The sequence below is a fragment of the Lichenostomus cassidix genome, chromosome 4 (genome assembly GCF_008360975.1).
Source record: "Lichenostomus cassidix isolate B80296 chromosome 4, HeHo_3.0, whole genome shotgun sequence".
NCBI classification, from domain to species: domain Eukaryota; kingdom Metazoa; phylum Chordata; class Aves; order Passeriformes; family Meliphagidae; genus Lichenostomus; species Lichenostomus cassidix.
The window spans coordinates 62,668,221-62,695,469 of record NC_139484.1 but is presented as its reverse complement, the minus strand read 5'-3'; the positions used below and the strand labels follow the sequence as shown (position 1 = coordinate 62,695,469).

General features: G+C 40.6%; 2 long non-coding RNA genes across 3 annotated transcripts; both read right to left on the bottom strand.

Moving 5' to 3' along the window:
- Positions 1-793: 793 nt before the first annotated feature.
- On the bottom strand, positions 794-4,647 carry LOC146438694 (uncharacterized). 2 transcript variants are annotated; one of them, XR_014851895.1, is made up of 4 exons: positions 4,543-4,647; positions 4,261-4,384; positions 3,433-3,477; positions 794-1,365 (listed from the first exon to the last, which is right to left on the bottom strand). It is a non-coding gene; the product is annotated as an uncharacterized LOC146438694 (long non-coding RNA). The 2 variants fall into 2 exon arrangements; XR_014851896.1 differs by lacking the exon at positions 3,433-3,477.
- A 2,190-nt stretch (positions 4,648-6,837) lies between these two features.
- Positions 6,838-24,833, bottom strand: LOC146438693 (uncharacterized). The gene is made up of 2 exons (XR_014852113.1): positions 24,643-24,833; positions 6,838-8,818 (listed from the first exon to the last, which is right to left on the bottom strand). It is a non-coding gene; the product is annotated as an uncharacterized LOC146438693 (long non-coding RNA).
- Positions 24,834-27,249: the final 2,416 nt, after the last annotated feature.

Below are 27,249 nucleotides of genomic sequence, written 5' to 3'. Positions count from 1 at the left end.
TGATTTTAATTGCAGCTCTGTAGGAAACTATTTTTTTCTATTTCACGAAAAAACTATGTTTTTCTATTTCATGAAAGCTCTCTTGATTTTTGAAAATGTTCTCATCTCCACGTGGCTAAATGGTACCTGCCTCACATCCCCTCCTAACATAAAGCTAAAGGTTTAAGGCTCTGGGATTATAATATCGTGTCCTTGTTCTGGGTCAACAGAGCAGGACACTTATATTTTGTCTCCCAAATCATTCTGACATTCTGAAAGACTTGGAATGGGGACTATGGAGTCTTCCCTGGAAAAAGTCCATCTCCTTATTTTGAAGAGCCGTTCAATCCTGGACCCTGACATTTTCCCTGGAGAAACTGGCCAGTGCTTTCTGGTGAAAATGTCACGCCTCACAGTTTGATATTTCTTGGCAGACACCTTCCTTCCCAAATATTAAAATATATTGTCAGAGAATTCATGCCAAACCTTTTTGATCACAAATGCAGCTATGATGGCATAGAGAGATCACTGAAAGCTGTGGTGCTTTAAGAGTCTCAAAAGCTTTGTGGACCACCAGAGATAATAAATCATAGCGACTCTGAAGGCCAAGATGAAAACACTATCAAATAGAATACAAATTGTTTCTTCTTCTTCAAGTGTTCAGCAGTTTTTTGATGAGAATGTTTACATTATATGAAATCAGGATATTCAATGCTAGTATATACACAGGAGAAAGAAAAAAAAGAAAAAAGAACAAAACTTTTTCTTCTAAAAATCAGATTTATTAAGTGTAAACAATTTTCCTTCCCAGTCTGTCTGAAGCTGGCAGTGTTAAATTTTACCTTTGCAGAAAGTATTTAATATAATGTGTGTAAATATTATGTTAAAGGATTCATGTCCTGTTTTAAACAGTGGCAAAAAATTTCCTTTCAGCCTTTAGGCTTTCCACTAATTTATTTCATATTAAATCAGAGCAGGCTAAAAAACTGCTGATCAGATCTTTACTGAGCTTTATTGTAATGTAGTTTAAGTGGATGCAGACGGCTGGTTTTTCTTTTTCTTTATTTCTTCATTTTTTTCCCCCTCCATGTCTGAAATATTATACAGGAGACTGAAGTTCTTGTGGCATTAACATGAGAGTTTCAAAATGGGCCAAAAAAAAAATTATAAAAATATGTCATCCAAATCAAATACTGTGTGAATAAGGGAAACTGGAGAGGTTACAGTTGTGGTTCAAGGTTTAACATGCAAGGTACCTCAAAAGTTAGCTAAATACATTTCAGATGGGTGTAAAATGCAGAGGAAATGTGTTAAGTATCTTCCCTTGCTGAGATCCCAAGCATGGCTCAAATAACAACCTCGGAGGTCAAGTTCCCACGTGGTTACCTGTGGGGTGATGGGAATAGGCTCAGATCCCTCTGTCCCTTCAAAAAGTGCATCCCCATGGTAAAAACTGCATCCCTGACAGTGCTCCATGATCATCTGCATGCTCATCAGCAATCAAAACCCTGAGGGTGCACAGGATCACTATATGGAGCCTTTAGGTTTCCTTACTTTGGGCAAAAACTTTGGCTACTGACTGCTCATGGTGCTTAACTGTATAATTGTCTTAATTATGCTAAATTGCACTGTGTAGTCCCTTAGCAATTATGTGGGTTAGCAACAGTATTAAATGACAAAAATGACATTAATGTAGTCGTAGGATTGCCTTGCAGAAGCATGAAAGTCAGAAAATACCAGAGCGTGCACAGGTTTCCCTTGAGGAACCACCCTCAGATCTGGCAGCTGCAGGAGGCTTTAGCACAGGGGTGATCATAGTATCACTGATTTTGTAAAACCTCTTTGCTTATGGCACAGCTCTAGCAAAATACTTACTTTGAAATGGTCACTAAATGGTGAATGTTTGGGCAAGCATTTCTCACCCCGTGGTTCACATCAGAGGGCTGATGGTGACTGTGAGAAGTTGGCTGAAGGGGCTCAGCTGGTTTGGGGTATAACTGTGAAGTCTTACCATGACCATCACAGTCCAATCTGATATTCCAGGACAGTTTCCAAGAGTGGATAAGTATCAGGGTGCAGTTCTGGTCAGCCATATGTCCCCATTGCTTCACCTGGGAGCCAGGGACACAGACCCCTGAAAGGAGTCTCAGCTGTGACAACTGAGGTATAACTTGCTCAGAGATTTGAAGGACTAAAATCTCAACATTTTTGGTAAGTGTTCAGTTTCTGACTCTTCTAAGACCTTCCTATTCACTCAGGTGCTTCAGCCCAGTTTCCTGTCTCTCCTACCCCAGTCAACAGAGCTCTCTGGGGCAGTCTCTCCATACAGGTGGGCTCTTGCTTTCAGGAAAAGTGAAATTCCTCTTCCTTTTCCAGAAACCCCAACCTGCTACAATACCTCCGATGTAGTAAAGAGGTTCCTTCCACCTTGCACTTTTTGCAATATTACTTATTTTAGTGTAAATATAAAAATCACATTTAATAATTATAAAACTTTAAATTTACTCTTTTTATGAACATAATAATAATAAAATATATTGCATATGGGAAGCAAGCTGTGAACTACAAATGTGGCTTCTCTGTCATTCACAACTTTCCATAGGACTTATGAAAGACCTGCATTTTTTCAGCCCCTGTGACTGGCAGCTTCAGGGAGCTATGAAGTTACAGAACCATGTGCCATCTTTTGTGCTGAACTGCTTGAAGGCAAAAAAAAAAAGGCTGTACATGGATTATTATAATAGTTGACCATCTTCACTGTGAAATAATATCAGGAATGAACAGAAAGGAGTTTGTTCTGATGAAGTTTTCATGTTGAGGTTCTTTAAGGGGTTATGTAGGATCCTCTGCAGCTAGAAAGCTTATTAAGTGTATATTTTTAAAAAGATGGCCATAAGTTTTGGGTATAAAATAGCATGGCCACATCAATGAATTCCATCTTAAATATTAGTGAAACCTTTATGCTTGTTGTCCTAAAGTGCTGCTAAAATCCAGAGCAAGGCCCTGCTTGATTGACTGCCTCTGCCAGTGAACCCATTTGTAGAAGCCAGGAGTAATTTATATTATCTCAAAGTAATAACAACTGGTGGAGCAATATTTTTTCTCACAACCATCTGTGGAAAAACCAGTGCATTCCTCTTTTTGTACTCTGGGCTAACCTATAAATTAATTCCTTTGGTATTTATAAGGATAGCTCAGTGTGTGGGATTTGCTAATAAACCCTCCTAAGTTCTAGTTTGGGTTTCCTCTGGTGAGGTGAGCATGCATACCCCAACTAAGCCATCCAGACAGACCCTGCTCAGTCTGAAGAATTTGACACTCCTGTAAGGTTTAAGCGTTCCTAGAAAATTTTGGATTCCCTCACAAATTGTATTTACATTTTTTAATAGTGTGAGTGTAGCCAAGATGGACTCTATCTGGAAGAGGTCTCCCATTTATCAACTGAATACTTACTCTTTGAGCAGTGAAGAGGGCAAACCTTAGAAAAGCAAAGAAAATCTGTTTGAAAGAAGGAAAGAGAGATATTTTTTTAAGCTGGCATGCCTTCTTGCATTTGAAGTCATATCTTATAAAATATATGGCCAAAGTTCAACATGATGTGGTTTGAGCTTGGCTTCCTTTGGTAAATAAGAGTATGTATTCAGTGGATGAACCTTAGTTTAATTTCAAGTTCAGACCCAAACTCCCTCCAGATTTTGGGGAATTGTGCTCCCAGGGTTATGACCAATAAAATGAAAAAAGAGAGAGCTGTATGCAAAGCTCCAGGATCTGAGATTTTGGCTTAAGGACATCTCTATCATGAACAAATCATTCCATATGAAATCTCCCCCAGAACCAACAAACCAATAATGTATAAAGACCTAAAAAAATGTATTGCAAAAAGGAATGCTCTGGTTTTATCTACGAGTTAGCATTCTAAAAATAACCCCAGCCTGTCCTTCTGGGCTCACACTCAGTAGTGCTTCTAAAAGCACTCAAATAAAACTCTGCAGTTAAAGAATTGCTTTATCAGCCAAAATTATCTGTAAGAAACTTGAGGAATTTTCTGGTGAATAAAATATTGCACTGCAAATATTTGCTCTGCTTTAACCTGGCACTGTTTCTGCTCTGAATTTATTGACAACCTGGGGGAAAAGACACATTATCATTTTGAGCTGTGTCTCAGTATTTCTGATCTAGTTTCTTCACAGAATATGTTACAGCAGCAATTACCTATAAAATTACATTTGATACTTTGATAGAAGTGTAACAGTGTGTCAGCTCTATTTCTTTGCAAAATACCTTTGATGTGGACACAGAACTCAGTAAGTGCAGCTCATTGAAAGTCAGAAAACTTTCTCTGGTCCCAGCATTACTCAGCTTCCACATTTAATGTGTCCATCAGTTGCACTCTCAACAATTACTCCTGTCCAAAAAGAAATTATGATTAAAAAGTTAAGTTGAAAAAATGGTTTACATCAAAGAACACATTCCTGCAGTGCATTATAGGTATGGCTGGGGAGGGAGTATGGGTGGGGAGCCTTGCCAAGGCCCCAAATGAAGCAGCTCTGTGCCTTATCTCACCTGCAGTTTCACCTAGTTGTGTTCCTCATTTTGGGTGTCTGCTGCTAGTTGTGGTTCCCTCTGGATTCAAGACAGCTTCAGAAGGATCAGTCATGGTCAGCCTCAGTGAGGTGCACTTTGTTTTTTCCCTCTGGAAGGTACAACCTTGTGGTAAGATAGGAAAAGGCTAGACCTGGGCAACCTAGACCTTAGTAAGCTACAGCTGTGTCCCTAAACAAGAGAGATAAATAACTTTGTTAGAGAATGAAGCAGAGAATGTGAAGGTGTATGACTGATCAGAAAAAGCAACTGTGGATAATTTGCTAACTAACTGTAATGTAGTAAGAAACACCTGATATGCATGTGAAGAAAGGGTATAGAAAGGTGTAGCAGGAAATAGCAGGAGCTGATGTTTGCCACTGTGGTGAGTGTTAGCCATGAGTTCACTGTCACAACCTTTAGCCTGAGGGAGTGAAGATCTTTACAGTCTGTGCTCTCTCTTGCCCTGCCACTCTCAAAATTTAATTTCAAAGTGCTCAAAGTTTAATTAATTTGTATACAAGAGACATTCCCTTAAGAGAATGGGCTGGGTTCATATCTCACACCCACGCAAATGTGGAATAATGGCTTTTGTCTTGGAAATCACTTCAGTTTATGCTGCTGCAATAAACTAGGAGTTGACTACTGTGTTCTTTCCTAACATCACTTTAATTCCAGTACATATTTCTATGTGCTCTACAGTAAAATTAGAGAAAGAAATATCTGGCAAACAAAATGATTGCCAAATAAATATTGCCCATTGGCCCTGGTTTCACATTCAGGATATTGAAAACAAATGTTCTGGTGCTATTGAGGTCTTGACATGTTTGTGTTTAGCTCGTTGGGTCAGCTGAAATTGCTTGTGTTCACAGTGATCCCTGATGAGAGATGCTTTGAGTCACAGATTATTTAGACTATTCTCAGTATGGGGTACAACTCAAAGCTCCTTAGCAGTGTGACTCTCATAACAGTGACATAACCCAACAGCAGGTCCTCTGACCTGACAACATGCCCCCCACTTCCAGGGAATCAGTGTAGCTAAACAAAATATTTGTGAAGTAGTAGGAAAACAGGAGTCACCTGCTATGAATCTGTCTTTATTTAAGGACAGAGACAGCACTCTGTAGCCCGTTTTGCTTTTGTGGCCTGTTGTATTAGGGTTTTCATGAAATTACTCAGAATCACAGAATAGCCTGAGTTGAAAGGAACTCACAAGGATCATTGAGTCTAACTCCTAGCCCTGCACAGCACCATCCCCAAGAGTCACACCATGTGCCTGAGAGCATTGTGCAAACACTACTTGAGCTCTGTCAGGCTGATGCTGTGACCACTGCCCTGGGGAGCTGTTCAGTGCCCAACCACCCTCTGGGTGAAGAACCTTTTCCTAATATCCAACCTAAACCTCTCCTGACACAACTTCAGGCCATTCCCTCAATCCTGTCACTGTCACCACAGAGCACAGATCAGTGTCTGCCCCTCCTCTTCCCCTCATGAAGCTGTAACTGCAGTGAGGTCTCCCCTGGGTCTCCTCCAGGCTGAACAGACCAAGTGCCCTCAGCTGCTCTCACACAGCTTCCCCTCAAGGCTCTTCACCATCTTTGTTGCCCTCCTTTGGACACTCTAACAGTTTAATGTCTTTCTTTTATTGTGGCACCCAAACTGCCCCCAGCTCTTGAGGTGAGGCTGCCCCAGCCCAGAGCAGAGCAGGACAATCCCCTCCCTTGCCCGGCTGGCCATGCTGTCCCTGATGTCTCCAGGACATGGATGTCCCTCCTGGCTCCAGGGCACTGCTGGCTCATGTTCAGCTTTCCATCACCAGGACCTCCAGGTCCCTTTCCCCAGCTCTGCTCTCCAGCCCCTCATTCCCCAGTCTGTACATCCAGGGTTGCCCCATCCCAGGAGCAGAATTTGGTACTTTCCCTTGTTGAACTCCACATGTTGGTGATTGCCCAGAGCTCTCATCTGTGGAGGTCTCTCTGCAGGATCTCCCTGCCTTCCAGGGGATCAACAGCTCCTCCCAGTTCTGTATTACCTGTGAACTCTCTCAGTGACCCTTCCAGTCCTTTGTCCAGGTAATTTATGGAGATGTTGAAGAGCTCAGGGCTGAGGATGGAGCCCTGTGGAACCCCACTAGTGACAGGTCCCCAGTCTGATGTCAGCCCATTCAACACAACCCTCTATGCCCAACCCCAACCCCTGAGCCAGTTGCTCACCCATCCCACGATGAGTTTATCCAGCTGTGGGATGGACATTTTTTCTAGAAGGACGCTATGAGAGTCAGTATTAAAATCTTTGGTGAAATCCAAACATTTTATATCGACTGGCTTCCCTTGATCAAGCAGGTGGGTTACATTGTCCTAAAGGGAAATCAGGTTTGATAAGCAAGACTTCCCTCTCATGGAGCCATGCTGGCTGTGACCAATAGCTGTGTTGTCCTTCAGGTTTTTCCCAGGACATCCCAGAATAATCTTCTCCATAACTTTTCCAGGCACTGAAGTGAGACAAACAGGCCTGCAGTTTCTCAGGTTCCCTTCTTGCCTTTCTTTCACCAGCTTCCAATCAGCTTCCAGTCAGAAATCTCATTCTTCATATGTAGTATGCATCTTTGCCTCCAGACAATCTACATTTCCCTTCATCACTTTCCTTTTTATGGTGCTTTGGAGAATACCAAACACACTGCCTACAGTAGGCTCCAACCATTAATTTCTGGCTTTGTAATGAGTCCTTACCAGACACCTCTCATCTTTCTGGACGAGAGTCACAACAATTTTGGGTGTTATTTGGTTTGGAGTTTTTGTCTTTATTAGAATAATTTCTATATTCAGGAAAGATTAAATCGCAGTAGACTTGTAGGAGCCTCAACCCAAAAGAAGAAAAACATGCAGCCTCAGCCTCTCATAATCAGTTTAGTGGATCCATTATTCTACCAGTACATGCAAATTTGGTCAAAATGAAACACTTCAGAAAATGTATTGATTTTGTCAGCACTTTAGTTAAAGAAAATAAGAAGGGGAAAGAATTTCAGTCCTGTTGAAATGCGCTGTTTTTAAAACACTGCTATTTTGGGCTTGGTTTTGTTTCAAAGAAACTTTTCTTTGGCATTTTTAGCACTGTGTTGTTGGGTGTTTTTTTAGCAAATTGAAGTAAAAATCAGAAAAGAAATGGTTCTGTTGAATTCTGAAACCTGCAGGTTTAATTATAAAAGAAAATAAAACTCATTTCTGGATCAGCAGCTATCATAACTTGTTTCAGCAGAGATCTACCCTAAGCCAAAAAGGTTAAGTAATGTCCTTACCATCTCCTATTATCCAGCTCTGTCTGGGGAAAGTAGGACTGCAGGGGATTCAAATAACAAATTAACATGGAATCATTACGAGTAATTTAACTTCTGAAATGAGATATTTCTGCATGAACAATAGATCCATCTTGAGCCCCCTTCTTTCCCACAACTGTCAAACATGCTTGTTTTTATGAGGCCTGGGATAAAACTCAGTTTGACTTCTTGATAAAATCTTCTTTGTATCAAGGCAAGTGAATGTGGCATAGATTCTGAAAAACTGCTATGTGTATGCAAAATCCAAATTGGCTTTCATATCAGCTTTTTGCTTTTTCTCTGAATTTCTCTTCACCTCCCCTTTTATATCAAGATTTGAAGATTTTCAGTGTAAAAAATTTTATCCAGGAAATATCTACCAAAGAATACATGGAGACTTTTTATGAAAATCTGCTATGTTGACATTATTTGATGATTTCTGAGTGATCAGTCTGAAGTGACCAGTTTTAAATAAAGCATTTGATCATTTTTTCAGACTCCACATGGGGAAAATAGGCAGTCATATCAGTAACAATGGAAAGCACACATCTAATTCTTATGCCAACACAGTAAAATCAGTCATTAATTAGGATGTTAGAGCAAGATGGTTTTATTATTCTAAGTAACATGGAAGAGTATGGGAGGGTAAAGGACAGAAAAAATTGAGTATGAGAAGAGTCCAGTGTCCTTACAGTTCAAAAATGTCATAGTTAGGAAAGTCCAGCAAGAACAAGGTGGTTGTCTGCCATCCCATTAATGAGTAATTAAAGTGTAGTTATATGGATGTAAGTGAATATGATTAGGAGTGAAAACTCACCATGCCCCAGAAGGAGTTTTGTTTCAATTCATAAAAGGAACTGCTTGTTTAATTATGAACACACAGAGGATCAGAGTTACAATCAGATTCACTATGTATTTTAATTCATGAATCAAGCTTCTGTGTAACTGGAAAAAAAGAGAAGTTGTGATTTAATTAGTGGCATGAGAGTTGGACAACCCGATCTCATTAGGACTAATCACTTTCCAGGAAGCGCCGGGCGTCGTCTCACACAGCATCTCCCAGAAATGATCACTATTCCATAGGACTGAGCTCAGTGCTTAATGCCACTGTTGCAGGAAGCTGTCATTGGCTGTGTTAGGGAGGACAAAACAGGGACAGAAGGCTGCAGTTCTTGAAGTGAGTGTGGCAATCCAGGCTCTCACAGCTTCCTCTTGCTCATTAATCCCCCAATTTGCCATCTCCCCCAGTACAGGCTCGAAGAACAAACTGGATTTTATTAAGAAGGGATATAACAGAGAATAGCCCCAAACAAACATTTGGAAGCTGGGCAGGATGGAGTTAGATTTGGAGAAGATGGTGCACAGATGTTTTCAGGAGTTAATATATCAGTGTGGGAGCAGCCACCAAAGGAATCATGCAGGGCAACAGAGGGTGCCATTGTGCCACTGTGGTAATGGTGTAAGCCCTGGTAGGGATGGTTTCCCTCCGAGATTTAGTAGACAAAACACAATCATTTATTTATTTATTTATTTACTTATTTACTTATTTTATTTATATTATCTTATTGTCATATATTTATTTATAAACATTTGAAAATTTGGTTTCATTCCATGCAGGCAGGAGGGCGTCACATGTTTTCATGTATGTATATATGCATATATATGTCTACATGTATAAATAAATAAATATATTGTTAAGGGGGTGAATAAATACTAAAAAAAGTTCCACTCCTAGGTAGGCTATGATAAATGACTTCAGAATGCATTCTTTCCTAGCTTCATCTGCAATCCATCCTCTAATTTCTTGATCTGGCAACATATAGCCTCCCAGTTAAGCCCTGTCCATTCCCCTCTCGCCAGTGCTTTGTCATTGGAATATTTCCCTACAAATCTACTCTGGCTTGTGGTCTAGCAGATCAAAGTACTCAGTCATTGACAGCATTTGTTTATAGTAAAAAATGCCATAGCTTCATATCCAGATTTAGCCCTTGTCTCTCAGTGCTGTCAAAAAGGGACATTTTTAGATATCGATGCTCATTCCTGGTTCTCAAGTTATCAGAATTTACAGTTGTAATGTTCTTATGAAGAGAGTGGGCTATTTTTGGTCAGAATGGAGGCACGTGATAGACCAAAGTGATTAAGGCCCCTTCCTTTATTAACAGGATGGCAAAAAATAGTCCTAATTAAATACTTTTCAGCTCCCCTAAACATTCCTAAAATAGCCCTTTCTACAAGGGAAGGGGCATAAGCAGAGGGTGTGACGGGGCTTTTGTGGCACTCCCCTGGCTGCCTGCATAATTCAGAGCACTTGTTGTGTGCCCAGCCCAACATTCATCTGACAAACCCTCTCCCCCCTGCCGTGTGCTCCTTACCAGTGTCCCAGACAGGCACTTGCACTCCATATGGGATTTGCTTCGCGCAGCAGGAGACACTTGGGGAGTAAAATCACCAATGCCCTTTAAATCGCTGCAAAGCGGGTCAAGGTCTTAAAAGCTTAAGAGGAGAAGCTGAGCCGTGCAAATGTTGGTGTAAAAGCTCCGTTGTACAAACAAGAGTCGCGTTCCAAGGATGCTGCCACCTTGGATTTCACTAAAAACAACACCCCCTCCTTTACAACTGCTGAACTCTTTAGGCTGTGAATCCTCAGGACAGGCAACCTTTATCTTGAACGTGGTGATCCTCCAGGCTCACAACCCCTTCTCCCACCAGAGCACAGACTTAGGTCCGTATTGTGTTGCTGCAATGCAGATCTGAACACAAGTTTTGGGTTCTCTCTGTGTTTGAAAGATAATAAAGATCCAGCGAATGACAGGTCCCACTTGCTGTCTGTGGAATATAAATATATTCCATATAGTTTTTTGAGCTTTCGGAGGGAACAGCAATGAGATCAGCTAAGCTCCTAAGTACTTAAGGAGCATTGAATTTTTGACCCTGGAAGACTTTTTTTAAATGGAATTAAGTGTTTTAGGAAGAAAACCGTGTGCCATGCAAGTTATTCCTGCTCTTAACAGGGTATCTCATCACAATGCCATCAAGTACAATAGACTGAAAACTATGCACAGTACTTCAGTGAAAATCAACATGAGAAAAGCCTTATGTCAGAAAATAACATGGCTCTTTTTGTAAAACTCATTTGGAATTACTGCCTTCTCTTGAATTTTGCTTTTAGAGTGAAGAGGATCAGATCTGTACTAAAAATGCCTCATGGAAAAAGAAGTAGACTTTTTCAGTGTGAAAAAGTCCAAAATCTATGAAAGAAACCCCAAACTATCAATGGTTTTGGAGGTAGAGAGGAACACTTCTGCTCCTATGGTGAATGTCCTAAGACTGAAATCTTTGACTTCAAACTTGAAAAATACAGGTTTTGTTTGAACATTGATCAGAGTGATTAAGTTCTAAGCAGCAAAAACTCAGTGTGACTAGGGAAGCCAGAAGAAAAAGAAACAGGTTTCTGTGTCCACCATATGCCAAACATCAGTATGGGGAAGATGAACTGTAAACCCAAGCCCTAGGGTCTCTTGGGACAGTCTCTAATGGCCAGGACAAAGGAGAAGGCAGTTTGGCTCCAATGCTGTCCCTGGAAGTGCTCAAGGTCAGGCTGGATGGGGATTTGAGCAAACTGGTCTGGTGGAAGGTGTCCCTGCCCATGGCAAAGGGTTGGAATTAGATGGTCTTTAAGGTCCCTTCCAATGGTCCCAATGGTCTCAGTGGTCCCAAACCATTCTGTGATCCCATGAACTTGGTTGTGAAGGATGTTCACCCACATTGCTTTCCTTTCCAGTGAGCAGTGGTGTGTTGGGCCAGTTACAAACTGACTATTGACCACAACAGCACTGGCTGCCAACACAACCCACAGCATGAAGGAGTAACCATGGGGGTTTTTTTCTGCTGATCATCTTGAATAAAACTCGTGTTGATGAAGGGCAGCCATGAACCTCCACCTGCTGTAAATTTGTAGGAGCTGTCACGATCAGCCAGATTTTTCTTTGGAACAAAGGAAACTCCCCCTTTCAGACCTTCATAAGTTAGCCTGATATCTAATGTTGCCAAACTCACCCTTCCTGTCCCCTCCTCACCTACCTTTGATGGTGAGCCAGGTATTGTTTGGATGACTTATACTCCCAGGTCTGTTGATTCCCCATTGAAATCAGCCACAACAGGTCAGCTCTTTCTTTACCTGAGCAGAGTTATAGGACTGATAAACTTGGTTATTTTCCATAAACTCCATGGAATTTGTGTTTACAGGTGCTCTCTGAAAACAATGCAGTGGCAATGAGTCACCATGTTACCTCTGAGCCAGCTGCAGGGACAGTCAGAACAAGAAGGAAAAGTGGTATCTTTTGGGATGTACACCCTTGAAAGAGATCTGAACACCTCTAAGGTTTCCCCATACACGTAAAAATTACTTGATGTCTGAAGTGCCTGGATTTATCCTTTATGAGTGTTTAAATTCTTTTTTGCAATAACTTTTCATGTTCATTTCTGTCGTAGTGCTAAGTCAAAACTGGAGTTTCTGTCCTATGGAAAATTCTGCCATTTCAGATTCTGTTTCCATTCTCAGTCAGAATTTAAAGTGTGTATTTAGAAATTCCAGCTTGGGGAAAAACCCCCACCCACCCCTGCTGCCCATCACCTGAGCCAACCACATTTATAGTGAAATGTTTCTGCCAAACTGCATTTATTTCCTCTTTCTATAATAGATAAAATAGTTCAAAAAGTTTCTATAATCTTCTTAAACAAGTTAAATTTGTCAGAAAAATTTTTGTTTTGACAGAGCAGTATTATTCTAACAAAAGAAAAATTACTAGTTATATAAGTTCTAAGTTATATAAATATAAGCCATAATCTAAGTCTAGTCTTTTCCTTCCTTCTGCCAAGTTCATGAGAACACAGAGACACAGAGGAGACTCACACTCTTCTTTCTAAAGATCTTTTTGCTTCAGCAAAATCTTTTGCCACAAAAATCTTTTGTTGTGAATGAGGGCCTTCACTGATTTGATCTTAACTCTCTGCCCCAGCAAAAATAGAGTCTGTAGAGAGCTGTTCCCAATGAGAGGGGTTTGTATAGTTTGTGAAACAGCTGGCTGTGGCCAAGATGATCAGACTTTCTTACCTACACAATTACACCTTAACGTGAAACTCTAGCACTTAACACTGCACTTAGTCTGCCATGCTACATCCATCCTATGATCTGGAATGCCACAAAAACCCAGACAAAATGGTGTGTTGCCTCTTCTCTAAGAAATGCTGTGCAATCACTTCCCAGAAAGGGCTGCTGTCATTCTGTGCAAAAGCACAGTCAGGATTGTTTTCTTAATCCCAGAGGTACTCCTGCCCCTGCCTTCCCATGAGCGTTTGGAGGAGAAGAGTGGTCAGAAAAACAGAGGCTATGGCATGAGACAATTGCACAGCACTGCACTTACCATAATTTTCAAATGGGATAACAGTAAATTACATGAACAGCATGGTAAAATTGCAAAACTGCAGTCACCACCTATTTTTTTACTCCACCTCTAAACATACATCTGAAGTAAACGCAGATCATGATGCTACTTCCTACTAGCACAATGATTTCACCTTTTTGCTCTTCAAATTGAGAGAGAAGGCTTTATCCTAACTAAAAGGGAGGAGAAGATCCAGAAAATTCTTCTAAAGGAAAAGATATTTATGAAATCACCTAGCAGTCATAATCATGAACTTTCCCAAGACATTCAGGTTAAATATTAGACAGCTGCCATCACTGTTGAATAGACAGGGAAAACTGTGCTTAACCTTGATACATCTGTGTATGTGCTCTTTCCACTGCTAATCCTGGAGGCTGAGGGGTGGGAAGTGGGAACATGCTTACATGATGGCAGATGGCTTTCTGCTGGTGAACCTTGCAAGCCAACCCCTGTCACACTCAGCCAAAGGGTCAAACATTGGTGTGACCAGAGCGTGGGGTCACTGAAACACCTCCATGAGTCTGATCTAAAATCATGTTAGATCTTGGAACTCTCAAATCCTCTGGGGCTGACGCACAACAGGAAGGTGGTACCCTTCCCTCCCATCTTTCAGCAGGGGATCCATGTACTTTCTCTGGAGGATTATCCACGTGCTGTTGTCCCCCCATGCATTAATCACATGCCATTATCTAGCTGCCATTGGCTGCAGTCCTGTCTCCAGGGTCTTTTGGTGGGAAAGGCCCCAGATGACCTAGGTCAGGATCCAATATTACCATGTAAGCTCCTCTCAATTTGTCTTGTTTCAGGTGTAGTCCCTCACTAGACCCAGATGGAAGATATATTTTAATAGGAATTATCTCCTGATGCCAAAGTTTGCTCCATAAATTTCTCAAAACCAGCTTTTTAGCACACCATCTCTTCAGCTCTCTCCCTCTATTTGAGTACACACACACAGTTACATGCAGCATGGGATCACACACTGCCTAAACAAGGCTATGCCATGCTTTTGTCATGTAACACAAAGTAAGAGTTAATCTCATCATTCAAAACTCTGCACTTCATCCAACTTTCTGTCCTGCACAATTGCTACATGACCTCCTGAGCTGTGGGATCATCCACAGAGTTACACCATGAGATTTCCAGGTATGGCTGTCAAGCCTGGGGCAGGGGGAATCACTGCTTGCTCTGTGGCATCTGTCAGCATATTGCCACAACCTTTCATTCTATATTTATGAAAAGGTGCTGAGGCACAGCAGGCATTATGCATGATCTTCAGCATAAAAAAGGATCATGGCCTTATCAGTTTTCTGCAGTAATTTGCTAAATGTCACTGGTGTTACCCAGGTCTCATTCTGCAGAGCCCTGGCACGCCATGGTGCTGCTGAAATGTGGTGCTGTCCTCACACTCGTGTGAGTGTTTGCTCTGTCATGAGATCTTCCAAATGCTGGATGTTTGATAGGCCAGCTAGCTGCCTGAATAAATATTTTCACTTTCTTTTAGGCAACGCTGGAGCCAAAATTTCAACTGAAAATAGCTCGGGGTAAGTATTGTCGGTTTAAAATAAGTTTTGTAATAGATTCTGTTTGTGGAATCATTGATTAGTGTTTCTGCGCTGACTTTTAAAATGCAGCTTAGAATGTTGCAAAGAAATAATTTTTTTACCACTGGAATATTTTTTACCACTAGTATATTTTAGTTTTGTTTGTTTTTGGAAGGCTATCCTGAACTGCTCATGGAAAAGTAAAGCAAAACATTCTAGCTCAAAACTAGAGATATATACCTCTAACAGAGATTTGATTTTTTTTACATTAATGGCTCATTGTAGTTATTAACTACTTTTTCTGAAGCCTAAAGACATAGTAAATTAAAAAAAAAAAAAAAAAAGAATAAACTTAGCCAGCTGCAGATTTAAGGAGAATATTTAAGACCTCAGTAAGAGTTTTAAAAATAAATAACAAAAAGGTAAGATCCCAGTTTGGACAGTGAGTTATTTTTGACATTATTTGATACAAGAACTCAACATGGATATTTTTGAAGTATGGTTCTTATTAACATTTGGATAGAGTACATTTCCTTTTCTTGATTCAATCATGAAAAAATTCCACTTACAGATAGTCCATACAATAGTGCAACCTCTTTCACACATTACTACATCATAATCCATTTGGCTGCACTCGCTTCAAGCAGGTCCACTCTACCCACATGGCCTGGCTTTAGTATTCCTCGCTCCCATCTGTTTCAAGTTATCTTCTTTGGGCTGTTTTACTGAGAGATGCTCTTCAGCTACATGCAGAAAGGCTGTTTCTGAGAGAGAATGTGAACAACAGGGGACTTTTATGCTCTCACATCTGTGGGAGTTCATTGGAGTCGACAGAGCCTACTGCTGTAGGTTTTGGCTCTGCAGAGTCTGTTAAAGCCCATTCTGTCTGCATGGTCTAAGTTTTCATTACAAAACCCTGGAGGCCTGGTTTGGAAATCTTTGATTCATGTGAATATTCCTGCTGGAGAGCAGTCCTGCAAAAAGATGTCTTTTATTTTCATTTTCCCATCCACCTCTTCCCCTCCTCACCTCTCCCACCGGGTCAGTGAGTGCTGACCATGTCCTACACCCTGGAGAAGCTGAACAACAGCTCAGCTTTTCAACCTCAGCAGACAAGTTGGGTCAAAATCTAGAAGAGATTTCTACTATCTTCCCCAGCCTTTTGGTGAGTCTCAGGTTGGGCTGGGAAGCAAGGAGGAGCAAATCCAGCTCCAAGACCTTCCCCTACCATCCAGCCTCCTGAAGTGCTCAGACCATGGAAGTCACTGCCTTGTTAGGAAGTCCACAATCTTCTCCTTTCTTGTTCTCTCCTGAAACTCAATGTTCCTGACATAGTGATGCCACTTGACATTACTGATCCCTCCTAAACACCTGCTATCAAATGCATCAAATCTTTTCTTGTCAGCTTGCGTAATGCCCCAGGTCTTTGCAGCATCGAGCAAAACTGATACCACACAGCTGTTGTAGAGCCTTATTTTTTGTTTTGCGGACATGTCACTGCCCCATGCTTTTGCCCTTGAATTTATTTACATTGATATTCACCTTTTACTGGCCAGGCTTGAAAGGGCACTGGATAAAATCCAGGCAGAGTGGTCCAGAGTACTGGAAATGGGAATAAAATACAAACGTTGCCATGAGTGCAACTGACCTCAGAGAGGAAGGACAAAGCCACTATTTCCTTTCCTCAATAGACCCAAAGCCATTATTTAATCAAAAGCTTTGAGGTTTCTTTCTAGTGAAAGCTTCAATTTTGAGGATTTTTCTTTTAAGGTGGTCACTGGCCTTTGGACTCACCGAAGATGAGCCAGAGGATTTTCAATTCCTGGTATTAGCTGGTCATGCTGTATTTATGAATACCCTTAGAAAAGAGGGACAGAAGGCAGTGGATCTTAAATAATGTATTAAGAATGACGGATGGGTTTTCTACTTCAGAAGGGATAATTTGTGATGTTACTGAATTTTTAAACGAAGATCTGCACCAAAATTAAAAAAAAAAACACAGAGAAAAGGGAAGTAAGAGCTCTGTGCAAAATCATTTTCATTTTTGCACAGTTAATAACACTATTTATCACAAATTTTAAAATAATTTCTGACTTTTTTTAAAGTTGCATGAAGAAAGTAGAAGAAAACAGACTTAGCTCAATCCTCTCAATTTTTAAATTAACCTTTCCTGCTTTTTTGGTCATCTGTTAAAGCTTTCTCTGTCTGAGTCAGTGCAAAAGAATCGAAAGGTGTGTGGGTGTGCTCTTCCATAGCACGGAAATAATTTGTAATAAACGCGGAAAAAAATATTCTGAAAAAGACTAGAGCCGAGCAGAATATGTTTTTATTATATACAAATTCAGCAAACCTCCACATGGCATAAAATTAGACCATGCGAGCCCATGTAGGGCACCACATATTCAGTAAAGGTAACATTATGTCACAAAATAAAGTTCCTTCCTAAAATTATAGAATTTTATGGAAAAATATATTAATTCTGTATGCCCTAGACATGGAAGCTTATAGTTAGTCCAGGTCACTAAAAATTAGCCTATTCCTCAAAATTGAAGAGGATATTAATAATATGAAAATATAAGTTAAAATAATATTTAAAATACAGTTATTAAAAATAGAAAAATATTGAAAAGTAGTAAGTAATTTAAACAAAATTATGTGGTTACATTTTATATATATATAACAAAGTTATGAGAGTATATATTTAATAATATTTTTCTCATTCTATAATAATATAATAATTATTTTTATTCTCATATAATAATATAAAAATTATAATAATAGATCAAGAATATCCTCTCAAAAAAACTTACTGGAACAAATGTATAAAAATAATTTTCAATGATTGCTATATTGCTATTTTAAATTATTGCTATATTGCTCATTTTAAATTATAATATTTTTATATAGTATAATACTGCATACATTATATATAATATTGTTAGTTATTACATGCAGGAATAAACTCAACATTTGGCACTGCTGCATTTCTGGTGATTATCATAATCACTATAAAAATTGGGTGTATTTTAATTTTTTTCTTGCTTATTAAAAGTCACCTAAACATAAAAGTATCCTGTGTCAGACTCCAATTTTGTAAATTTCACCTAACTTTTATTAACTTAGACTAGCTTCAACTTTTATGAGAATCCTGAAGTATTTTTATCTTCCACAGGAATAACACTGGCATGCAAGTAAGGCACAAAATAATTAATACATTCAACAGTTCAGCATGTGAACCTTTACTGTGACCACTTTTCACATTGCTTGTTCCAAAGTCTGCCTTTATATTTTACATTTCTAAAACTATATAAATATAATTAAATACAAAAAGCACATTTGAGAAGTTATTCCTGAATTGCAAGATAGTTAAATAAATATAAGTTCAAAAGGGCTCCAGTCAGATCGAGAAAACCTCCGTAGAGCAAAGGTTTCTATTCACAGGGGCAGATAATGTAAATTTTATTGTTGTTGCTAGATTTTGGTTGCAATGAAGACAGAAGAAATAGATTCATCATGACTGTAGGAATAAAATCTGACCATAAACAGGTATCAGTTCTTGATGGGTTTGGGGTTTTTTTCTGGAAAACTTCCTTATCTCAAGATTGAAAAGATTTACTCTTTTAAAGTTAATAACTTTTTTTTAAAAATGAAAGAAAAAAAGAATAATCTTGATCAGAATTTTTAAAAAGTGTTCAGACACTTGAATTGCAATTTTAAGTAGAAATTGCTTAAGGGGAAAATATTCATTTCAATGCAAGTAATAATATGAGTTACCAGTACTGCAATTCTGATTTGCAATTAACTACACATTCTTTCTCTATTAATAGTGTGCTTTTTTATAAAAGTAATATTAATTTTTCAACTCTGCCATGTTTTCTTTACCAAATAGGACTCTTGCTGATGAGATTCTTAAATCCCACCTCAGCTGAATTTGCTTTGAACCCAACAGTAGCACCGGAACGACAAAGAACATTTTAAAAGCTTTAAAACGTGGGCTGGACACGGAACAGAACGTGTCCCTTAATAGCAACAGTGACAGGAGATAGAGGTGCCTTTCAAATGTCTTTTTATTTTGCCAAGGCCATGTCAAATGAGCTAAAAAAGGACAAAGTGACAATGAGACTTTGTGTGCCTGAGGCCACCATTTCTGGACAAGGAGCAAACAAATTCTGAGCAGGAGTTACCTCCATAAAGAACAAAAAACCAGGTGATTCAAACTGCAGCATCAATAACATGATCTTTCTTCACTGTAAATCATGAGGATTTTTTGTTTGGATTTTTTTTTCCCCACTGCTTTATTTTTTTAAATTTGAGGACTATTTGCATGTGGCCAAAGAGAGCAGCACATCCCTGGCCCAGCCCAGATGCCATGACTGGCTGCAAGCCACCCTTAGTCTGGAGAGAGGTCCTGGCATCTGACAGGGCTGGGGACTAACTCAGCTTAGAAAAGGCAACAGATAAAGAAGATAAATCCCACTCCACATGGAGGGAGCAGCACAGTGAAGGTGATACAGTGGGTCAGTGAAAAGACTCCTCAGTCTCCAGCTCTGGAGGATGACTGAGCTGAAGTAACTGCTCCACCGGTGAGATGAAGATGCTGGATTTGGGAACTTGAAGCTTCATAAGCCAAACAGTGGGCAAACCTTACTATCATCAGAAAAACTTTGATTTCTTGCAGAAATTAATTCAGAAACACGCAGGCATATCCACACCACCCAGAGTGAAAGATTTGGTCTAGAATAGCATTAAAAGAATACCTCCGGGTAGGGAATGCAATGTTGTCCAGCAGAATCGTTTCCCAGGGCACAGGCAGTATGGACAGGGGTGCTCTGCAGGGGCTGATGACCATGAGGATGGTTGGCTGGATCACTGCCCTCCTCCTCATGGGATGCCCTGCCAGCTTTGATCTCCGGATCTGATGCCCCCGTGGCTGAGCAGCTGCTCACAGGGAATTTTCCAGGAGGGCTCTTGTCTCTGAGCTTGTTAGCCCTTCTGAGCTCGTTAGCCCTTCCTCTTGGCCAGAGCAGCCAAATCCCAGTGACATTTGCTCTGGATGGAAAAACCCCACCCTTTACTCAGGAGGATGAGATTAAGAAACTCATGGCACAATACAGCCTTGTGGTGACTTTGGAGAGACAGCTGGAATAACTTGGGAAATAATGCTACATGTATCAATTTTGACTTTGTACTTTGCACAAGAAGCCTGGTGAGCTAGAGGAGGATAAATGGGGTCATCAGCTATGACACAAAAACTTGGTGTTAAAGCTGGTTTTTTTCCCTGTGAATAATGCCAGAACATGTGTTCAGGCAGGTATCATCCACTACAGCAAAATAAAAAGCTTCCCTATCTTTCAAACTGCTCAAACCTTGTCTTCTCTCTATCTCAAACAGGAATGTGGTTCTTTTGGTGTATTTACCTGTGAGCCCCGTAAGGAGCTATTGTGAAACATCCCTCACAGGTGAGCAATATTGATGGATTGCAAAGAAATGCCATAACATTAGGTCCTAAGCTACTGTAGCAGAGGAAAGGTCAATAAAAATTTAACCGGAGCAAACAGAACAGAAGTTGTCAATGTAGAAAAAAAATGTAAACAAGATAAAGCAGCTCAGTGATATTTACTCACAGCTACACTGTGGATTAAAATACACAAGAATATGGAGCTCCAGCTCCATATCCAAACTCTTCTTTCCCTATTCAGTATCCCATAGTCTGGTACCCACCAGTATCCTCTCCCTGTGCCAAAGATGTGGGCAAGAGCTGAACCTTGGCTTTACTCCATTCCAAAAATCCCAAAGGAGTGAGAGAGAAACAGAAATTGGCTACTGTCCTGGACTGAGAAGAAAGCTCTGAGGTCTGAAGGAGCAGATTTGGTGCCATTGCTCCTAAACACTAGAGACACCAAGGTCAGCAGGGCAGAGTCTGGAAACGTGGAGGAATTATGTTCTGTGAGTTCTGCCCTGCAGAGCTTACTCAGGTGGACAGACTCATTAACGACAATTAACATCTCATTTCCAGGCAAGGCTTGTAAAAGTACCAGAGTAATCACTGACTCAAAGCTGAAGTAACATTTAAAAGTCAGTTTTCCTGCACCTCCAAGTCAAACAAACCAGATCTGGGTTTCTGCAGACACTCAGTAGTCTCATGTGCTGTTTCTGGGCAACAGGGAGGCTGTTACACAAACAGCCTGGCTACAGCTTCCAGTGGGCTGAAAACAGCCTTTTTCAAACCATTGCTGAATGCTTCCCAGTTTCATTCTGCCTCCCTGCTTTATTTATTGTTTTGCATTGGGTGTCCCTGTTAGTGGTGCAGCATCTTGTGAAGAACATCAAAAGAAGGGTCAGGAGTTATCACAGCTCTCTTATCTCATGGCCAACATCATTTCCCAATCAGTGCACATCTGCCTTGCATTTGGTGAATTTTAGCACGTTGAAATCATTGTGGCTCAGGAAAGCTTTTCTGGAGCCTTCTTGGTTGGTTTACACCCAAATCACTGCTGGTTCATGTCCTGCTCTCCAAAAGCTCAAGTACTTGAGTTACTCTGCACATCCAGCAGTGCCATTGACCTAGGGGGAATGTCTGAGTGGGGAAGTGTCTGCAAGCCCCACACCCTAAAGCTGAAGCTGAAAAGCACAAGCAAAAAGGGGTCAGAGAGAAGGAAGGACATGATAAAACACAGTAAGCAGTGAACAACCTTGGGCTGTGAAATCAGGTGTTACTATTTAACTTCTTATAATAAAACAATAAGGAGTTTGTTGCAGCACAGGTGAGAGAAATGACAGAAGGAAATACTACCTTTGAACCAAGTCACATAATTCTCTCCTGATCACAACAAGTAATTCATGCTGGAAATTAATGAAAAAGACCAACAAGGGGACTAAGCAAGAAGAGAAATATAGTCACAATAGTGGGGCAATTCTGCAGCATAAAAGATGGAAGATGTTGCTAAACTGATTGACACTGCTTTTAGACACTATCACCTATTGCAGATTAAAAATAAAATAGCACAAAGTTTGGGTTTTGGAGAGAGAACAGTGGCACCTGAGACACAGAAGTTTTTACACATGAGGCTGGAAAGCAATTTGGGGCAGGGATTTGTGTTGTGATATATATCTACACCTGAACCCTATTACCAAGAAATATTATTAACCCATAACAATCTGTAAAAAGAAAAAAAGAAATAATTTTTTTGTAAATAATACTGTTGAAGATCTGTGAGCTTGGGAGTGCTGCTTCTCATTCAGAGTTTAATTTGAGTTTCCAGGATTAGAGACACAGCAAAATAAGCTCTTCCATTACCCTGGGCAGCCCACAGCGAGACAGAAGGGTGACTCCCTCTTGACCTGCTGGTCTAGATTTTGGCAACATGCCCTGATTTTAGAAAATGTGACTTACTTTTATTCTACAATAATACAGTTTCTGGTTGTTGTGTGATTAACTATTTGTTCCATTGCAGTCCTTTCCACTCACCCTCAGTCACACACTCCAGCGTGGCAGGAGGGATGAACTGTAAATTTGCTGCAGCAATACTGTCAGCAAACCCAGCACCCTGTGACTTGCATATCCTAAAACCACAGCATACTTTAGTTTAAATTAAACCCCATACTTTCTCCTTCAATCTGAATGATTGCCATAATAGACACTGAGGAGTTAATGCTGAATGTGGCTCTGGACGGTGTCAGAGCCTTTGATATCCCACCATTTTTCAGTTCCTGGGTGTTTTAGAGTCCCCCATTCCAGAGCTCATGGGGCTGGGAATGATGAGCTCAGCCAGAGCCTCTGCTCCTGGCATCAGCAACTGCCAGGGAAACACAGCGAGATGGGAACAGGGAGAGCAGCAGCCTTTCAGTGGGAAAAACCCATTTATCCCATCTGAAATGCTTTGCAGCAGCTTTCAGACATTGACAGCCGCCTGGGGAAGCGTGGGGGGAGTTTGGGGTGATCCAACCACTTCACCTCTCTTCTGACCCCAAAGAGTTACTCCAGTGCTAGTGCATAACAGCCAGAACGAGCCCACTGCACTTTTGAAAGGGTTTTCCCAAGAGGAGCAGTAATCTTGGTGGCTCCATGCTCTGGAGATCATGTCTGCATGCCCCAAGGGACTGAACATCACATCTTTGAGTAATCGGGGTTCAGCAAAGCCAAGAAAATTAAAATCCTTTCACTTATTTGTTTCTGAAATGCTCAGAGGACTCCCCATTAACACAGATCCACGGCATTGCCCAGTTTAGGTGAGAAACTGCCAGTTTCTGTGCATGGACATAGATCTTTAAGACCTTATCAACACCTCCAAAATTAGATTTTCACTTCGTTTCTATTCTTTTCATTGTGCGTGCTTTTTTAAATGCTGCAATTTTGTTTTTGAAGACTGCACTGTTATTTAACTATTTAAAATTTTTATACACCTGTGAATGCAGATTTCTCTTATCTATTTCCACATTCTTTATTTCATAATTTTATAAAGTTAAATTATAAACCACTTTGTCATCTCAGACATGACTGAGTATCTGAAAAATGGCATTTTTAAATTAGTACACTTCAGTTTTCTCCCCCCCCCGTCTGGAGCTCTTCTACTCCTTTAGGTAAGGTGCCGGGCAAGTAACTATAGCTTTTTGCACCTCATTTTTTCTTAATTTATTTTGCAGAACTTCAATAATTTATTTTTCAAAATGTTAATGTGCAGCTAAATTCATTAACTTTTTTTTTTTGGGTGATGAAACACAAACTGCAATTGCTTATTGAGCCTGGTAATCAAATATAATTTGAATATAATGTGGCCTCAAAATTAATAGCCATGAAACAAATAAGAATAACAGACTCTAAAAAATTACCAGAATAGGAACACAGCAGGCTCTCTTTAAATGTGTCTTTAAAAATAAATTGCATACTAATAATCCTATTATTCAATGGGGAAAAAAGAGTATCTTTCTATGTTTATTATATGCTCTGGAAAAGCCACAGCCTTTTACAATACTGCTTCTCACAAATCATTTCAATTTAATGGCATTACTGTACATTTCATCTCATATTTAAGTAAATGTGTTTATTTCATCCTGGAGAGAGATTTTATTTTAACTTCACGATTATAATTTCTTAGAAGTCTGTCACAGAACAGCATGAACACTGCCAAATGGAAATACATCCCCACCCCCCACCCCCGTATGTTTAAAAATTAAGGATTTTTTCCTCCAGCACTGAAAAATACTTATTTATTCTGACAAAGAAGCAAAGGACAGCAATCAGAGACTCTAAAGTTAACTGCTGCCTGAAGTCATAAACATCTGGTGGCTATTTTAATTGCATTGTGAACTAACCACAAAATGCTCCGCTAAAGAATAAAAATATTTCCCCTGTGTAATATTGTATTTTAGAATTCTTCTCTTCTGAATCAATGTCAGACGTGATTACAGCACAATGAAGTCTGTGTTTCATGCCTGCATCTTCTTGAAAACAACACACACTCCTATTACAATTGCAGGTTTACTCAAAGACTCTCCTACAGACAAATTTTTCAGGTTATTTCTGCCAACACTGACTTAGATATAAAACATAATGCTTACACCACTGTCATTTGTTTGCAAGTAAGTTAGATAGATCAGTATGTCTGCATGCAAATACTGGGCATTAGAAAGCACACAGATAATCACACAAGCACACAAATTCGTGTGTATGAGATATGTGGATATATATATATGCATACACACACCAAAAATGCAGATATTCACACATATATATGCATATACATGTATATATAAGAGGAATTTAGTAAGTAGTAACACAACCTACCTAAATGTGAACAGAAACTGCTGTTAATAAAATACTTGCATGAGCTGTACAGGGACCTTCTAAATGTCTGTGCTTCCTGGGGAGACCAAATGACCTCTTTTTTACAGATACCAAGATCAAAGCTCTTGCTTTAGATACTCCAGCTGTCCCTCTCGTTGGCATTTGACATGCAACCCGGTCCATTTAAAATCAGGGGGCATGTAAACATTTTAACCCTTGGCAGCAGTATCTGAGAAAGATGCTGGCAATAAATGGTCGTAACTGCCTGGGCCAAATCACATTTGGTGTCCTCCCTTTGAAGTCCATGCAGGCACTGTACCCCATGGTTTTGACAAAGAGCCAAGTCCAAAAAAAGGCTGTAGGCTCTTGAAGCTGTCCGGATGTGGACTTTGGGATCCAGAGTGGCTCCGTGCTGCTGAACAGTTGCCTCCAAGCTTGCCACAGGACTCCCTGCCTGACCTTGGAGGCTTTTTGCCCGTGGCTCTGCTCTGGTGCCCTCCCTGCATCGCCCCAGCACTCAAATGCCAATGCTTTTTCACAACCAGAGGGACACCTTCATCCCTTGTGGAACCTCCTTTGGTGGCTGTACACAGGGGTAACACATGCTGATGGGATTAGACCCTGCTCTGAATTTAGTCACAGCTATTTTTTTTTTTTTTTTTTTAACCGTTGCCACATGAGGGTGCCATTTTTCTGTTTAAGCTCCAGTTGAGCCACGGGGTTCAAACACTCGAGATCCATCTGCCCCAGGAGAGCAGGAGATGATGGATGTGAGCCCAGGACAGGTGTCCTTGAATACCCACACCCTTCCCACCAAAGCCAAGCCAGGTCCCTAGAGACAGATAAACAAACAGCATCCACAAAATCTCATGGGTAAAAGTGTTACTATTGGCCCTCACTGACAGGTTGTTTTCTGCCACATTTTTAGGAGAGAGATAGCAATGGAAAACCAGCACCTTTCTCTTCTGCAGCCATGCTTTAAAGGAGTGAGTCTTTCTCTCTCTCTTTCCAGTCTTTGGAGAAGCAGTGGTGAACCCCATCCTGTTTGACTCTGGAAGGCACTTGGCTTCTGCGCTAGGTGCCCATGGTCTGGAGAAAGGATGAGCTCCAAACCCAGATAAAGTGTGTCTCATGGGCTTCAGCATGGCCTGAATTCCATTCTCCCATGCTGAGGGTCCTGTTGCTTAACCCATTTTTGTTTTGGTTCAGGTACTTAAATATTTTTTCCTTAAAATGACAAAGTGTTGAAAGTGCCCCAGGGCACCTGTGCAGAAGCCAGCTGTGGTGGAAAGGCAGACAGGCAGGCTGATGTGACACTGGTTAGCAGAAGTCAGAGCAGACCTGTGGCACAGATGCTTCATAAAGTCATGCAAAACTTGTTTAACACCACATATTGCCATGGGGAAAAGAAGGTGGGCACTGCAGGCTGGGGTACATCCCTCCTGGGGACACCTTTGTGGCAAGGAGAGTGCTGAGAAGCCAGCTCTGATGGTTGTTTCCTGGCAGTGGAGTGGGGATTTGGATGAGGGGACAGGAACTGGTTCTCAGATAAAAATCCTTGGAACCCATTCCCCTCTTGGAGAACAGTTGATGTAGTCAGCTGAAATGGCAGAAGTCATGCCAGTGGCAGAGCTCCAGTACCTTGCCTTCTCCAAATACCAAACAATTTCTGCTGCATCCACTCATTTGGTTCATCCAAAATCAGAGTTTCAGGCCTGTCCCCCTCCTTGCTCCTCATGGTGCTATTTTCCTTGTGGACAGCCCCTTCCATGAAGGATTTGTCTCCCCCATGCCTGGACAGGGGACAGCCCAGTTCATCCACTCCAGCACTGCCACCTTCCCTCTCAGGTTCCTGTGGGAAGCATTTGGGCATCCTGAGGAGCATCCCTGTGCCTGAGTCCTGCTGTCCATGGCCAAATTCAGGAGCAATCCCTGGGTCTCAGACCAAATTAGGCCAGCTGCTCTGTGCCCATGCTGCTCTCCTTCCTGCTCTTACTCCCAGGGATTCATCCAAGGTTGAAGTTGTTTCAGCCCTGTGCATGGCTTCCCATGGCAAGCTCATGGCTGCTCAGGCTCTGGTGGCACCTCATGAGCAAACAAAACTACAGAGATGAATTAGCAATATTTAATTCAAATTGACTGCAAATGACTCATAGCACATTTGAGTATTTAAAGGCAGGCACTATTCACTGCAGATAAAGCTCTTCATGGCATTCTAAGTACTGGAGAAAGTGTTTGCATTCGACATTTATTGTCAGTAATCATGTGAGCATTTTATACCAACAGAGATCTCAGCAAACGTGATCTAAAGGGGTCGTTGAAAGGGGAAATTATAAAATAATGCTAAGCTCTGAAGTTTTCTCCCCGATTATTCTTTCTTACAGAACAGCAGCTATTAAAGTGTCTTGTTAAATATGTGGCTTTTACATATGCGCCCACTTACACAAAATTTACTGTGGCTAAATATTCTTTTAAAAGTTAGACTTCTACAAAGCGATAAAACAGTCTAAGTACACCATTTCAGAGTTTAAACAAATACACTTGGAGCTGTAGTGGCAGGATTTGGTTGTTATGAACTGATTGTAATTTTATCAGTGCATTTGTTTA